Below are 17,322 nucleotides of genomic sequence, written 5' to 3'. Positions count from 1 at the left end.
AAAGACAACATTAGCATCTGTCAGCTTTAATTGTGGGGAAAAATGTGAATTTGTTTTTTTTTTTTTTTTGCTTTTGTCAGCTAATTATATCTTCCGGGATTAAAATAATTATTGGGGCCGGATCAAAATCGGTGACATATCGCGAATCTGCTAGTGGAGTGATGATGCATCAGTTTCTCATTATTATTCATAGCTGAGTTTTCTTATCCTATGGGAAGACCCTGCTTCTTAATTAATCATGACTGCACGTGCTTTCCGGGGACAGACTAATATGGACAAACCACATACCTGCTAAAAGCTGTGGGACAGCGCACAGCATGAAGTATTTAGCTTTTCATGAAGGCTTGTATGTGTTTGTTTCCATGTCATCCACAAAGTGTGTTGCATGGCTTTCTCCACGAAGCAGTCAGGCCACCGACACAGTCAACTGTAAAAGCTGTTCGAGAATTGGAGAATGGCAGACTTTTATCAGTTGAGTACTTTACCATTCAGACACATTGCCATGCTGCCATGTTCGCACATGTTTAAAATCCTCCAGATTACCAGCAGGGCTAATGGTTGGAATAGATAGGGAAAGAGACCTGGTGTACTGCTATTCACGTTGTCTGCATTAAACCCGGGCTTCAGGAGGAGAGAATTTTTGCTCATTTATAGTGTTTATATAAACATGATTATCTTTATAATGATATAACAAGTTGTGATTATATATTATATGAAATTATGATCAGCCTATTGTATATGTAACAATATTAAATCACTTACTGTGTATTTCTTTGCATTTTAACTCTGCATGTGAACTATAAAATTATGCATCGTCTCACATTTTGTACTGGATTTTTTTTTTATCTTCAGCTGGTGAGCCATCTGATAAAAACCCTTCTTTTTCCCTTACTCTGCTGGTCATGCCCACTCCTCCCTCTGCCCATGGTGCTTCACGGCCATCATGAAGCATTTTTGGAGAAAATTCTGAGGTAGACTGAAAGAGGGGGTTTCATGACCCTTTAAAGAAACAGATAGAAATAAACAGGAAAAATATCCTGACAGTCAAAAGTCTAGACATGCTCGACTCTTTCCAATTAGGCTTAAAAATAAATGCTTTAACTTTATGGACAATGACTTGGTTCAATGTAAAAATATCCATTAATTAATAGTTTTTTCAGTATTTTGTAATTTATGTTTTTGTTTTATATTAATGCTTTTCAGTTGCGGTTTCAGTTGATCTTTTCAGTTGATCTTGAGCTTTCTTCCAACATTTTTTTAACCTTAAAGTTAGAAAAAGTGACTTTTATTAATATTTTTGAATAGTTTAAAATGTTATATTTTCTGAGTTGGTGTTGTATATTATGGTACAAAAAACCTTGTTTTACATTTTTAGTTATTTTACACACTTATTTCTTTATAAATAGTTCTTACATTTTCAAACTACTAAAATGTCAATAAAAGTTACTTTGTTAAACTATATAGTTACATTTTCAACATCGAAAGTTGACAGCAGAGATCCCATAATGCAATAAACAAACATAAATAAATGGAAAACACGTATAATAATTAACATATATATATATATATATATATATATATATATATATATATATATATATATATATATTTTTTTTTTTTTATTATTATTTTTTTTTTACAGTGGACAATATGTCTCTCAATATAATTCCAAAGATGGACATTTATGAGGTTAAATTGAACATTTCTTTGGTAAGTATATAATTCCCACACTTCCATTTGTGTCATCTGATAGTTTTGATGACTTTATTATTATTCTCAAATGTTGACTGGTCGTGTAGCGGTTTATCTAGGTCAAGCCCTCTAAACAAAAAAGTCCCTGTTCGCCGGAGATAAAAGACAGATATTTTGTGTCATGGTAGGGGTTTGTTGTTGGGGTTTGTGTCATATCTGCCGCTGCAGTTTATTTTCTCTTCGGGTTGAAGAAACGGGTATAACGTTTCCTCGCATGTTGGAACTAGAACAATATTTTGGATCATACCTCTCCGTAGAGAATCAATATTTTGGAATGGGACGTCCTACTGAAAGCTGCCAGAGGCTGAGTAAGAGCTAATGTGATTAGTGCGAACAGTTCGAACCCCTCCTTCATACTTCCATCAAACGCTGCTCCACAAAAACACTGACAGGACAAATTGAAAACAGAATGAGGCTGTTAGTCAAAGCCACACCGTTTCTGCCTCTTTTTTTCTCTCTCTCGTCTTTTATTTTCGCCGCCTAAGGACAAGGACAAAGTTTGTTTGATTTATACTTAGTTGAGACCATTTGAACTCTGCTGACCTCAAGTCGACAATTTCTTTGACCTGCACATGAAGTGGCTTGAGTGTATGGAATTAATTTTTGAAGTGTGAAGTTTTTCCTTCCATGAATCTTGCCAACATGGCGTTTATAGAAAATGTACGGCAGCTTCATTACCTTGCCCGTTTCATATCTATGATTGTAAATTATACACAAGGCAGCAGAAATGGGTAAGATGGACAGTCCCTGTGTGAAAAGAAGCTGTAAGCGGCGCAGTGTTATTGAGTCTGGATAATTGATTTACTGGATATCGCTGAAGTGGTGAAGTCGATGACTCTAGAATGTTCCCATTCTTCTGAATAAAATAAAATAAGTTATTTTAAATGATTAAGTATTATGTGAAATCTCGAATTTGATATTTGAACATGTGTTTTTGATGTCTTCCTCAACTCTCTTCAGTCCACTTATCTCATTTCAAATTGTATTGGGTAGTTTGACACCCTTTTAGCAGCTTCTAATGAGAAATTTAAACTGGCTTGGGAGGGTGAACTTGGAACTGAGTTATAAGTGAAACTATGGGATAAGTGCCTGACTGCATTACGGTCCTGTTTGGTAAACAGTAGGCACCAATTAATACAGTTCAAGGTCATTCATCGCCTGCACTTTACCAAAACCCAATTACACAAAATGTTTTCTTCTATTGCACCTATGTGTGGTAAGTGTAAAATTACAAAGGACACCACAGCTTATGCATTTTGGTTGTGCCCCTCTTTGTTCAATTTTGGACAAACATTTTTGATTTATACTCCAAGGCCTATAATAATTTCTCTTTTACCGTACACCAGAGATGGCAAAAGTACACACATCCTTTACTCAAGTAGAAGTACAGATACTCATGTTTAAAATGACTCTGGTAAAAGTTGAAGTACTTAATACACTTTTGGACTCAAGGAAAAGTAAAGAAGTAAGGCCTGTAAAAAACGAATGTTCTTAAGTAAAAAGTACCTATTACTACTACATGTTTTAGTTTCACTGAATATCTGGTTTCCCCCACAGTCCGAAGACATGCAGGAGTGCGTTTCCCAAAACCATCATTAGCCAACTAAGGTCGCAAGTTCCGTCGTCACAAACATATTTTGTTGATTTGCCGTTTCCCAAATCCGTCGCTCCAACGAACATTCGCAAACTGCATCGCAAACTTGAGCACTCACGACAACACCTCTGGAGTTTAATTAGAAACATAATTCCTGGCTGTGTTCTATTCCCACTTATCCCCCCAATGCCCTATTAATTTAGAACATTCTAACATTTAAAGTTGGAATTATTAAAAAATTTAAAAATCATTAAAGTCATCGCTCTTAGGTGTAATTTGCTTTCAAAGTATTTTTACAGTTGAGTTTTAGTAATTTTCAAATTTACAATTGTGCTTCCTTCGCAGTGCACTTTGAAAAGGTTGATGTCATTTTGAACACAGCTTCATGGTGACAGCTATAGGTGACCTATTATTTCCAAGCAAAATTTATGTAATGTCTCCAAAGCTTGTAAAAAAAAGCATACATTAATTATTTTAATTTAAAGTAGGATATTTATTAAGTATCTGTACTGTATATGACATGGGCCTGCTGGTTAGAACTTTCTGCTGGGGTTTGCATGTGTCAAATTGTAAAAGTAGACTTTTCTAAAAAATAGCAAATAAATAAACAATACCATAATTATTAATAATAATAATAATAATAATAATAATAATAATAATGTTTGTGGATGTTTCCCAGAGATGGGTTGTGGCTGGAAGGGCATCCGCTGCGTACAAACTTGCTGGATAAGTTGGCGGTTCATTCCGCTGTGGCGACCCCGGATTAATAAAGGGATTAAGCTGACAAGAAAATGAATATATATATATATATATACACACACAATACATTAGAGTATCCAATGTCTTGAGTCTGGTGTCCGCTTGAATAACCTATACTCTAATTAAAATTAAATAAAGAAAATATTATTATTGTATATTATATGTGCTACTGTGCTAAAATGGTAATTAAAAAAAAAGAGAGAGATTATATAGTGGTTTGAACAGACTATGGCACAACAGATTCCACATGTGGACTGATCCATCATCAAAAAATCTAATGAGTGTTTCTGTATCTGACAGCAGCTCCCTAAGTTAAAGTGTCAGCTGTATGTCTCTGGCTTTTCTATGTTTCTGTTTCCCGGAGAGCTCAAGCGGGAATGTGGTTGGGAACATGATGTGTGTACATGTGTGTTTTGTGAGATGGGAAACAGAGTGTGGCAAGGTAAATTACAGCATTCAGGAATAGCAAATGACAGAGATGAGAAGGATAATCTCTGGAAGATGAAGGCACACAGACCACAGGTATGACCCCATATCCCACACCAGGACACACACATATCGAGCCATAGCAGAAACAAAGAGAGATGCAGAGAGACTCTCACAAATATGGTGCATATTCACAGAAAACCAAATATTACTATCATGTATGAGTCGCGTTTGCTTTTAAGGAATACTGAACAGCTCTTATAGACTATATTTTAAAGCCCAGGCATAAAAACAGAATGCAGGGGGCTTAGAATAATTCAAAAGCATAACATATTAATCTCTGGGAAACTCTTGATTCATGTGCATGCAGTAGGTCTGACTCACTCACTGATTCAAATGATCTAGGCAGAGAGAGTCTGCAATTGAAAACTCACTCATTTAAATAATTCAGTCAGAATGTATCTGCTGTTTACAACTCACTCAATTCAAAAACCTCTAAGTGCAAATTTTTTAAATCACTAAATGGTTCATTACACCCCTAAGTCGAAGCTAAAATGCAGGGGTGACCTTGCTTTGCCAGTTGCTGGTCCTAGATTATGAAATGCTTTACCCCTTTCTGTTACATCTATATCTAGTTACATCTATCTAATTTTTGTCTGTTTTTAAATCTAGGTTGAAAACTTACCTTTTTGATGTGGCATTTTATCAGTAAGAATTGTTTGTTTTAGCTATTTTAGCTATGCACGGGAGCACGGTGGCGCAGTGGTTAGCATAATTGCCTCACAGCCAGAATGTCACTAGTTCAAGCCCTGGCTGGGTCAGTTGGCCTTTCTGTGTGGAGTTTGCATGCTCTCCCTGTGTTTGCGTGGGTTTCCTCCGGATGCTCCAGTTTCCCCCACAGTCCAAAAACATGTGCTAGAGGTGAATTGGGTAAGCTAAATTGTCTGTTGTGTATGTATGCGTATGGATGTTTCCCAGAGATGGGTTGAAGCTAGAACAGCATTCGTTGCGTAAAACATATGCTGGATAAGTTGGTGGTTCATTGCGCTGTGATGACCCCAGATTACTAAAGAGACTAAACCTAAAAGAAAACGAATCTTCAGCGTTACAGCAGATAAACAGCAGTCAGTGATAGAGACAGACACAAAAGAAGCTGAAATACAGCTCATTAGTTAAAAATACAGAGGGAGTTTATTTCATGTGGTGGAGTTTTTTCAAGCCTTTCTGAAATGATGAGTCAAACACACGCACATACACATGTAGTATATGCAAGTTTACTAACACATGTGGACGTGGTGATTATATTGGTTAAGAATTAGATAGTGATTTTACTTTATTGCAAACATGCTCTGTTTTAACGTTTTTGATTTATTAAATTTATAAAAATCACAGAAAGTTGGACATATATTTTAATCCCGGTTTAATTGCAAAAAAGAAATGCTCTCTGGACATGTGTAAACATGTTATTATGGAAACATGGCACCTGTCAATCAAATTGGTGGGCGGGGAAACCGCACTCCTATGTCAGGAGGTGGTGGGCCTCAAAATCACTGGGATTTGGGTACTATTTTAACGTCAATAAATTAAAAAAAGTATATAAATATAAAGACTTATTGTCTTTATATCACCCCAATATGAGTGTGGACACACTATACTCACACAGTTCTGTCAAAATTGCTTCTAAATGTTAATTTTCATCATTTATTCATTCCTTTAAATGAAATAAAAATAGGCTACTCATCACCATAAACATGAAATGACTAAACCTACATATGGGAGTGAGAACATATGGGATTGCTCATTTTAGAAGAAAATTTCAGACGGCACTTAGAGGTTTTTGCATCTGAACTCTTCAGAAGCGCCTGTATTGCATAAGTGCATTAAAAACTGAAGTAAAACCAAGAAGGTGGGCTTTATGTATTTAATGGAGTCATATTTTATCAAGTTATCTGTACTCTTACTCAAGTGCTTGATTTGTATGCTTCACCAACAACTGATCAAAATGACACAGAACTTGTGAACCAGCATGTAATTTCTGCTTGGTAGGAGAGCAACAGCTTGCAAGACGTAAAAAAAAAAAAAAAAAAAACTCTAATCTTCCCACTGGGGAAATACACGGTGCTATTTAACACAGCAATAATCTTTAACCATATAAAACCCCCATGCAGGAACGCAGAGCCTTCGATTCCCACAGCTTAGTAAACCACATGGCCCACAACAAACACTTGCGAGTCTTCCCCAGCGATGTGGCGTTCCAGACTGCGGCGTTTAATCGCGATGCACAGCTCTCTTTTATTCCCCAACAGGTGCTGCTAAACCACACCAGTCTCACCCAAGCATGAGCCCGGTGTGTGCCAGCTCAGTGTGTGTGTGTGTGTGTGTGCCAAATGCACGGTGGATGTGCCTGCTGCGGGGACATTGTAGAGCGGTTCCTGACGGCTCGCTGGCTTCTGTGCGCTGCCTGGGTTTTCAGATCCCTGGAGGACGTGCAATCATCGGTGGTTAGAAAGCTTCCTTTGCAGCTAAGCATCTGCTGAAGCCGGCACAGACCTGCCAGGAAAACACGGTGGAGACTAATGTTAGGGGGGCTGTTTTTGACGAGTCGGGGTCTGTGTGAGAGGAAGTGAGTAATTACGAGTCCCACGCATCATTAGCACCCCCAGTCTGTCTGACAAGGGCGAGTTTCACACTTATTTTGGAACGCCTCAAAGTGTGTGTGTATGTGTGTGCAATAATGTAATAATCAAGTCCATGTGGTTATTGTATCTCATTGAAATTCACTTTCAATGCTCAAAGCTTAAAATTCTGTCTTCATACTGTATTTCCTGCCTTTAAGTGATATTGGAAATTTCCAGCTTTGCGCTTATGATGTCGTGATTGCGAGCTTGTAGCGTTGAAGTGCTTTGTTAATAGAGAGAATAGAAATCATAGTGTACACTGGGTTCCTTGAGGAAGTGTTTTTAAAGATAATAAAACATAGTTTATAAAGATAATTCTGAATATACATTCACAACACTATCTAGATTTTAGTTACATGCTGATTGAAAGGGCAAAAAAAGGGCAAAAAAAATTTTTACCCCTTTTTTTAAGATTTACAATAAGTCTTTTGTGTCTCCTGAATGTGTCAGTAAAGTTTCAGCTCAAAATATGCTTCCGATTATTTATTAGACCTTTCTAGATCTGGGAAACTTGATCTGTTTGGACATTATAGATGTTTTTGTTGCCTGTGCCTTTAATGCAAATGAGCTGGTTCTCCCCGCCTACCATTTTGACGTGCGAGTCAGACCCATCAAGATTTCTGTTTATTGCTCTGATGCATAGATCCTTCAAGTAGATAAACAGCAAAGTGACAGACAGGAATGAAGCCAGTCTCCCTTTCTACAGTAAGAACTTTCTCAATGGTTATTTGATGTATTTGTTCTGGAGTTAATTCAAGCCTTTCTGCAATGATGAGTCACACACAATGTCATTATAAAGTTTATATCACTCTAAGATGACCGTTGACACATTTTACCTACACACAGTTCTGTCCAAACAGCTTACAAAAGTTGCCCTTTAACTGATTCTAAAACAATATTGATTCAATTGGTTGTCCGTTTATGTAAATATACACTTTGGCACTTTAGCAGCTAGATACAGTGATTGTGAAGCGCTTTGGGGTGTATGGCCATACACAAATGCGCCAAATAAATTGAAAATACACATTACATTACAGTGATTTAGCCTTTGTGGAAAAAAAATAATATTTAATAAATAAACAGCAGTGGTCACTCACTCAAAAAATATTTTTGTCCAAACTATTTATTTAAAATAAGCTGAAAGAACACAAATCTTGAGATTTCTTAGGGACAGCTTAATTAGTTTGTGTTTAATCTACCTACATGTGTTAAATAACTTAATCCCTAATCCTTAAACTTAATTGTGTGAAACCCAGCATTTTTCTCTATTCTCCCAACTCAGAAACTCTGTTTTTAGATTAGATTTCTAGCAGTAAATATGACACGAGAGGCTATTTATGTCAAAATTGTATTTAGGACCGTTCTCATAGCACATGAGGGCAGCATTACTCACCCCCATGCTTTCAAATTCCATCACACAGAGGAAGTTTAACAATACATCCAAGCTGCTTTTAAAGCAAAACCTTTGTATCATGTACATTATGTCCTCACAGTGGAATAATTTTGCATTAGGGTTGTAGCAATAAAGCAGAGTGAAAAAATTCTAAATTTTTATTTTACAGCACGTATACAGTAATGTAACTCTAAATAATCCAGCTCTTGACTGAAAAACTGAAATCTCACATTTAATTTGTTTCATTTATACTCCGTGCTGGAGGGCATCCCCACACAAGACTCATAGGAATAAAAAAAAAAGAAAACATTAGAATGTTTTAGATCATGGCAACAATGTTGTATATCATTATTGTGAATAATTTTTGTGAAAAAAACAACAAAATAATTTTTTTTATATAATCTTAAATATAAATATTATATTATATATACACACGTTTGTTTTATTATATACAGTAGAGAAGATAAGTATTGAACATGTCACCATTTTTCTCAGAAAACATAGTTCTAAAAAGGCTGTTGACCTAAAAATTTTCCCCGGATGTTGGTAACAAAAAAAAAAAATCCATATATGCAAAAAAAAAAAAAAAGTTTAATTAATTTACAAATTAAGTTATGCCTAATAAAATGAAACAATGCAGGGAAAAAAGTATTAAACACATGAAGTGAGGGAGATGCAGAAAAGCTGTGAAAGCCCAGCTGAAATCTCTAGATTAGCTGCTTCAGTCCAACATCTACACTACCAGGATGATGAAGATAAAAACAGGATGGGCATTTCTGCAAGACAATGATTCAAAACACAGCCAATGAAACTCTCAAATGCTTTTAGAGATCAAAAATCAAGCTGCAGAATGGCCCAGCAAATCACCTGACTTGAATCCAATAGAAAATACAAAATAAAGATTAGACCAAGACCCACAGAACCATCAAGATTTTTACACTCTGTTGGGAAAAACTCACACCAGAGCAATTCATGTAACTTCATTCTCCATACAAGAGGTGCCTTTGAAATGCCATTAAAAAAAAAAAAAAGAAAAAAAACTTTTATATAAAGTATTAAACATTTCAGTAGTTCAGAACTTTCTTCTTGTGTCATTACATTGTTACATTACATTTTTTTTATTTTTTTAGATGTTTTATTTTTTTTATTTTTATGTTTGTATTGTTTTAGTTTTTACCACAATGTGGTTGAATTCCATGTCAACAGGTCCTTTAGAAAAAAAAATGAAGTGTTCATTACTTATTTTATGCCAAATATTTAGTACATCCAGAATTAAAACATTTCTTTAGTGTTTTAAAGAAGAAAATCAGGTTTAGAACAACAAAAGGCTGAGTAAATGATGACAGATTTTTCATTTTAACATGAACTCTCCCTTTAATTATGGGACACTAAATCCCCTTCATTTACAGCTGCCATCACATAGAGATATATATTAAAATGTTCTGCTAATGATCATCTAAATCCACCTCATTTTGCACTGATGTGGAACTCTGCCAGCAGCAACGGGTGTGTGTCTTTATATTGAAAGAGGGCGAAACCACCTCCCACTGCGTTTGCTGATGATGGAGAGAGAGCGAAATGAAGGGGAAACTTAAAAGTGAGAGAGTAAATGTAACATTACTTAAATGAGCAATTAGCTATAAACTCAATCGCCAGAGGCAATCATCCAAACCCGCGTCTGATGCGTATTCCATCACAAGTGTTAGTGCATTTGTGTATATATAAGTGTCTATGGCTCTGCAATCTAACCATATATCCTCTTCATTTTGGGTGGAGAAGGGAAAATTGCATAGATTTTCTTGGATGAAAAGATGATGTGTTCATCTGTCCTCCCTTTAATTCGCTTTCATTTATCTTCCAGATTTCTCTTGTTGGAGGGAAGCGGCGTGTTGCGTTAGATTGCTGCTGATGTGTGTGGATCATGTTTACCCAGTTGACAGTGCCAGATCTGAGCTTTCTCTTTTTGGCTCTCCATGCACCAGTAACCCTGCAGACCATTTCGTCATCACACCGGCTCTGCTATCGCTGTGATCTTCTGACTCCGTGGGCACAGCGGCCGCTGACAGTGCGGTTTTTTGTCTATGACGTTCCTGTGTATTGAAATGAAGAGCACGTTCAAAGGCCTGTGATGATTTTCAAAGGCCTGATCCTGGAGGGAAATGGTGTGGTTTAGTTTTGAACAAGTCTTACATGCATGTCGTTTTTTGTTCACTAGAGCCTGAATAAATTGCGTGCGGAAGGATATTCTGGAAAATCTAGAAATAATAAGTACGAGGTGCCTTTCATGTAGAGTATGTGATTCCATAAACAAAATCGATGCGAATTAGCTCATCTGTCTGAGGAGATTTACTAGATTGTTATGAAACGTGATACTGAGCAGCAACAGTCACTGTCAGGCAACATCATGATGTTAGTTGTTTCCAGGTCCAAATCACTTGTTGCCAAATGACAAATTACGCTAATATGCTTAACAGCAACCACGTGTAAAGTTGCAAACTCTGGGGTGTAGGATTGATTTGAAAAGTGGTTTAGACAGATTAAAGCATGGCTATTCATTTACTGAAATGTTGGCTGGTTGAACTGGATGTTGCTATGGGTGGTCACTAGGCCCAGTAAGGCTGGAAAAAGTAATAATACCAACCTAGGCTCATTCTGAAAACTTAATGCTTTATACATTTTAAGGAGATCGTGGAATAAGTTCCAGGAGGTATGTTTTTTGCAGTTTTTGTGTTTGCGAATTTACCAGAAGCCGCTGTGGATGCATTTTGACATCTCAATTTTCTCTCACGAGTGCCATTCACACCTGCTGTTCTCAAGTATTGACTGACTGACAGATCGACTGACCCACCCTTCTCCTTTCCTAAACCCAACCAATAGTGTTTTCAAAAGCACCAATTAACCTGCTTTTTATCATTTTGGAAAGGCACTTTCTATCCAAGACTAAAAAGGGCATGTGCACTGCACAGGTTGAGCCCTATGTGTGCACGTGCCTGCTTGTCGTTGTGGTCAACTCCTCTCTGCATCTCAAGTCCTCAAACTGGCAACAGTGGGAAAGCCTTTCATACGGAGGTAAGCAGTACCCTCAGGGTTATTCCTCCTGGTACTGTGACATCATTGTTTCCAGAAAGTTGCATTTTGCCTATCCACATGGCTAAGTGCCAGGCAGCCTTTTCTCACACAGTTATCCAAAATAGTTTGTTTCATCGCAACGAAAACAATGGTGTCATATGGACAAAATTATACTAAAGGGAACCTATTTGTTATGATCACCAGCGATTTAGCGGCTGCGGATTGCTGAAAAACTACACACACCACACTAACGAACTGCAACTCCCAGCAAACACCTCACACACACCGGTTCCTGTTTTCCATTGATTACATACACACAGCGGAAATATCATTATGGACTGATTACAAGGACTATTTACACAGCACGCACACGCACTTCTAGGCTTATCTGTCTTGTTTATTTGTATTGTGAGCATGTTCCCGTGTTTTCCCTTTTTTATGTTGTTTGCTGCCCAAATTGACCATTCATCTGTTTGTGACCATGCTCTGGTTTTCTCTGCATGTTCTTGTTTGTTCCCATTCCGACCATTGACTGTGAGATGATTCTCTTTATTAAATCTATATTTGGATCCTCAACTCTGTTGTCCAGCGTCCATACATGATAGTATTATGCAAAAATCACTTTATAATGAGTTTAAACACAGTTGTATGGCAACAGCGTGTGAGTATAGCCAGCCTATAATTGTAAAAATTATTTGATTTTATTTTTTTATACTCACATTTGATCAAAACAGTCTGCAGAAACACTTTGACTGACATTCTTCCTTTGCACATGTCATCATAGGGTTAAAGTCCAGCCCACTTGTGACAATCTCTTCCTCATAAACATAAACAGACATAAGTGAGAAGCAGACGTCTGCCATTAGAGTTTTCACCTTCTGAACATAATGTCAGCGACTAAGAGGATCATAAATGTGAAGTTTTAGGATGACAAATGAACACTCTAGTCTCAATAGACTGCCTTTCCAGCAGGCACACAACATCGTTATACATTAACATTAGGTTAGATTTAGGTCATGACGTCAGGTAACCAAAATTCAATGTCTAGAAAATGTCTATACAACGTTATTTTGACATTCAATAAGGAAATCAAATTCCGTTGATATTTGGTTGATTTTAGGTTGTGTTGGAAAGTGACCAAAATCTGATAGATGTCATAGTGATATCATCCACACAACGTCAAGATGTAGCATGATTAGACGTTGATTTTAGGTTGGACGTTGGACACTCACACCAACCTGATTTTCATTTCTAAACAAAATCAAATGTCCCCACGACGTTGGGGTACAACGTCAATATGACGTCATGTTGCCGTCCTGTGCCTTCAAGGTTTTTTTTTCAGTTGTTTTCAGTTTTCACACAGATATTGTTAGTTCTGATTTGAATCTGCTGATATGCGGATGCACAGGCATCTGTGGCTCTGCCCTTTTTTAAAAAGTGCAAAAAATAATTTGAGTTTAAAGTAGTGACAGTCACCAAAACAGCACAATTTGTGTGTTATTTTAAACTAAAACTTCACATCCACACTTTAGGGACATATTTTACAATGAGTAAAAAGGAGCATAGTAGGTACCCTTTAAACTTACTTTAAGCTTTAAACTAAATCATTTCCCACGACAGGGGCTAATTGATATGTGAAGGGCACTGGACAACAGAGTACAGGATTCACATGCAGTATTTATGAAGAAGAATAGTCGGGCAGGCAAAGGTCGATCAAAGAAGCAAACAAGTGCATATAGAGAATCCAAAGAATGGTCAGTAAACAGACAAATGGTCAGGACAGATGGCAAAAAAAAACAGAAACAGTAAAACAAGGCAAAGGGTAAAACACGGCAAAGGCTAGACAAAGGAAACGCACCATAATGTTCACTAACAGTTTAACAAGACTCTGCAATTGGTGTGTGTGCTGTGCTGCTTTAAAGTCCATGTAATCAAAGTGAAACAGGAACAGGTGTGAGTGTGTGGTGCATGACAGGATTTGTTGATCTTTTGGTGGCAGATTTGTAGTTCTCGAGCGCTTTGTATGGACTAGATTGCTGGTGATTGTTACACTAATTTCCAACATAGGCTCATTCTGAAAACGTAGCCCTATATAAATATGCTTGAATTATGTTTGTATGGCTGCATTTTGTCCTGAAAACGAATGCTACAGGTCAGTATCATGCCATTCCTTTTCTTGCCTACAGGCTGACTACTTTACTTGGTATGGACGGCTTTCTCGCTGTAACCAGTTTGTCCTGTAGCTTGCCATTTTCGTTGGCACACTTGAGACGCAGAGAGGAGATGACCGTGACAATGGGGTTCAAGTCTGGTGAAGAACAGTTCCATAAAGCCGGTAAGACAAAAACAGAAGCCAAAAAAAAAAGATAATAAATAAACAAGTAAATAACAGGGTGAGAATGTGGTAAAATCTGAAAATGTGGTGAAAGTCAGTCAAAGGCTTTTCTTTTTCTGGATTGCATTTTAAAACTGTCATTTGGGTTAAAGGAAGTAAGTGGGCGGGTCAATCTTTGCTTTTGAAAACACTATTGGTTGGGTTAAGTTAAGAAGGAGGGTGGGTAAGTTGATCATTCAGTTAGTCAGTCATTCGACAGCGGCCTCAGGTGGATTAACGTGTGAACAACAGGTGTGAATGGCACTCGTGAGAGAAATTTGAGATGTGAAAAAGTGTACACAGCAGCCTCTGGTGAATTCACAAAAACAAAAACTGCAAAAAAGTGCAAAAAAGTGCAAAAAATAAAAAAACAATAGCTCTTGGGACATATTTGGCGCTCTCCAGAAATTTATATAGCTTTATGTTTTTAGAATTTTGCTCTTTCAATCTCTACTGGATAAGATTTCAGTTTCACAAGTTTCACAAAAAAATCTAGTACAAAAACTGTCTAATATGGTATTTAAGTTCAAATTTTAACAAATGAAATCCTATAAAACTAATCCTTTCACAGTTTATGCACCTATTCAAAAAGCGAACCAATAGCTGCACACATCTGGATGCTTACTGCTTGAAAAAAAAGTGAAGTGAGAAAAAAAAAAGCCATTGAAGTGCTCGACATAGAGGTTACCGACAAAAACAATACCGGTGAGTGATTGCACCGTCAAGACTCACAGACATTAAAAGTTCATCTGTCATCGGGCAGGTCTGCGAAAATTATGAAAATCTGGAAGCCATTGACCACACAGCTGTCGGAGAGAGCGAGAAACCGGGGCCGAGCGCTTAGAGATGTCGGGGCCCTGAAGTGGGTCATGAGAGGGCCACCAAAATAAATCAGCAGTCAAAGGGTCATTACCGCACAAATAATCCTATTAAAAGCAAGCCACAAGAGTCAGTGCACACAGACACACACACCTGGGCACGTTTGTTAGAGTTAGTGATACAGCGACTGACAAAAACACAGACATCTATTCATCGACACATAAAACGCTCACTTACACACACACACACACACACACACACTTGAACGCAGACACTTTAATGCACAGCCCGTATCCCTTTCAAAAAGAAAAAAAACTAAAACAAATTGGCCAATCAGCTCTTCAGAAGATTTCCATGAGCTGGACATACCGTGAGGGAACTCAATCCAACAAAGCACGGCTCTGGAATATGAAGCATAATCCTTTTTTATTGTGATGTCCCCCAGGGGCCCGAGGGCTAGATCATTATCTAATCCAAATCGAGGAGGCCAGCCGCATATCAATTTTGTCCAGGCCTGAAACCGATACGGTCGGTGAATTAATAACTACATATTTTGCAGAGTCAGAGAGGGCTTTGACAATAACCCCGTGCTGGAGTTTGCATTTTAATGCCACCAGTGTCTGAAAAAGTTTTACAACATTTGAGAAACAAGGGAAAATGAGTTTCAGGCCTCTAATTATTCAAAAAACTTTTTGCAGATGGTTTTATGAGGTAGAGTTTTGGAGGAGCTTGGAGAAACAGAACCCAAAATATTTACCATTGAATTTGCTTTGACATGTCTGGCTTAGCAGTGAGATTTTCTTATGATAAAATTTGCTTAAAATCAAATTTAGAACATTAAAAGCACGTTTGTTACACATTCCAGGAGTTATAATAACCATAATTTATGTATAATTATATGAAATAACTGTAAAATAACACTCTCAGAAATAAAGGTACAAAATCTGTCATTTTTAAAAGGTACTTTTTTGTTCCCAACAGGTCCTTTAAAACAGTGGTTCCTAAAGTGGGGGTTGTGGGGCAATAAGTGGGGGTCACTTTGTGATTCCCAAAAATCAAATTTGTTAATAAACTATTGGAAACCATATTTTATCCATAACCTACAGAAGGTAAAATAGCATTTAATAGTTAGATTTAAAAAAACAACATGCAAATAAAAAGCAAATAGATTTTTTTTTCATTTGACTTAGTGTCTTTACATTATATTAGACACAGCAATAGCGTCAGTTGCAAAAGATTGATTTCACAGCAACATAGTAAACTTTCACACCTTTACAGAACTCGTGTACATTTATTTTCTACATTTTTCTTTTTAAGATTTAAAAAACAAATCATACTAAACATGGAGGATGATCACCAAGTGGCGGTCTTCAATATTAAACCCAGAATAGACTTGTGCAGTAAACATTGTGCCCAACACCAGATGAGGTAAACGTTTTATTATTAATTTTAAAGTAAACGTTTATTCATTTATTTTCTCTTTGGTTTATTCCCTTTATTAATCTGTGAAATTATTAACTGGAATTGTTATTTTGGGGCTTGCGGGCTGAAAGCTTGGGAACCCCTGTTTAAAAGTACATATTATTACCTAAAAAAGTACAAATCTACTGTATACCTCATAGTACCTTAAAAGTACAAAAGTGATACTTAAAGGTACAAAAGTATACCCTAAAGCAGGGGTGTCAAACTGCCGGCTCGCAAGCCAGTTGCGGCCCCCTTCCTCCTCCGTCTGGCCTGCAACTGATGTCAAAAATATAACGAGATTCAGCCCAACTAAACACATATTTCTGAATCACTATCATTGCATCCCAACTACTGGATATTTAAAGTGCTGTACTAAACATTTGAGTTACTTTCGGTTTGAGTAACGCACATGCAGATTATTTCTGGGCCTGATTTAATTTAAAGTACTCTTTTTTTTTACTTAAACTTTATTTTTGAAAATACTCAAGGGTCACTTGATTATAATTAGTTTTATACCATCTGTATCGTGTTGTACAAACACATCTCCATGGCTTACACATTATGATAGTGGTGTAAATATGATCATTAATTCATTCATTTTCTTTTCGGCTTAGCCCCTTTTTTAATTTGGGGTCCCCACAGTGGAATGAACCGCCAACTTATCCAGCATATGCTTTTATGCAGAGGATGCCCTTCTACCTGCAACCCATCACTGGGAAACACCCGTACATTCTCATTCACACACATACACTACGGACCATTTAGCTTACCCAATTCATCTATACCACATGTTTTTAGGACTGTGGGGGAAACCGGAGCACCCGGAAGAAATCCATGCTAACACGGGGAGAACATGCAAACTCCACACAGAAATGCCAACTGATCCAGCCGGGGCTCGAACAAGCAACCTTCTTGCTGTCACCCACTGTGCCACTGTGCTGCCCATAAATATGATCATTTTGCAAATATTCCATTTAATTGGTCTCATTTAATT

General features: G+C 37.2%; 1 long non-coding RNA gene across 2 annotated transcripts in view; it reads left to right on the top strand.

The window, feature by feature from the left end:
- Window positions 1-17,322, top strand: part of LOC141378650 (uncharacterized) — a 219,681-nt gene that overhangs the window by 189,233 nt on the left and 13,126 nt on the right. Inside the window, exon 5 of one of the 2 annotated variants that reach the window (XR_015478784.2) lies at window positions 10,464-11,161. The exons of the other annotated variant lie outside the window; for it this stretch is intronic. This is a non-coding gene — a long non-coding RNA (uncharacterized LOC141378650). Of the gene's footprint in view, window positions 1-10,463; window positions 11,162-17,322 lie in introns of those variants that run through there. 2 annotated transcript variants of the gene reach the window in all.

Source organism: Danio rerio, chromosome 2, assembly GCF_052040795.2.
Source record: "Danio rerio strain M-AB ecotype USA chromosome 2, GRCz13ab, whole genome shotgun sequence".
NCBI classification, from domain to species: domain Eukaryota; kingdom Metazoa; phylum Chordata; class Actinopteri; order Cypriniformes; family Danionidae; genus Danio; species Danio rerio.
Note: the sequence above shows the minus strand (reverse complement) of the source record. Positions and strands in the feature narration are given on the sequence as shown.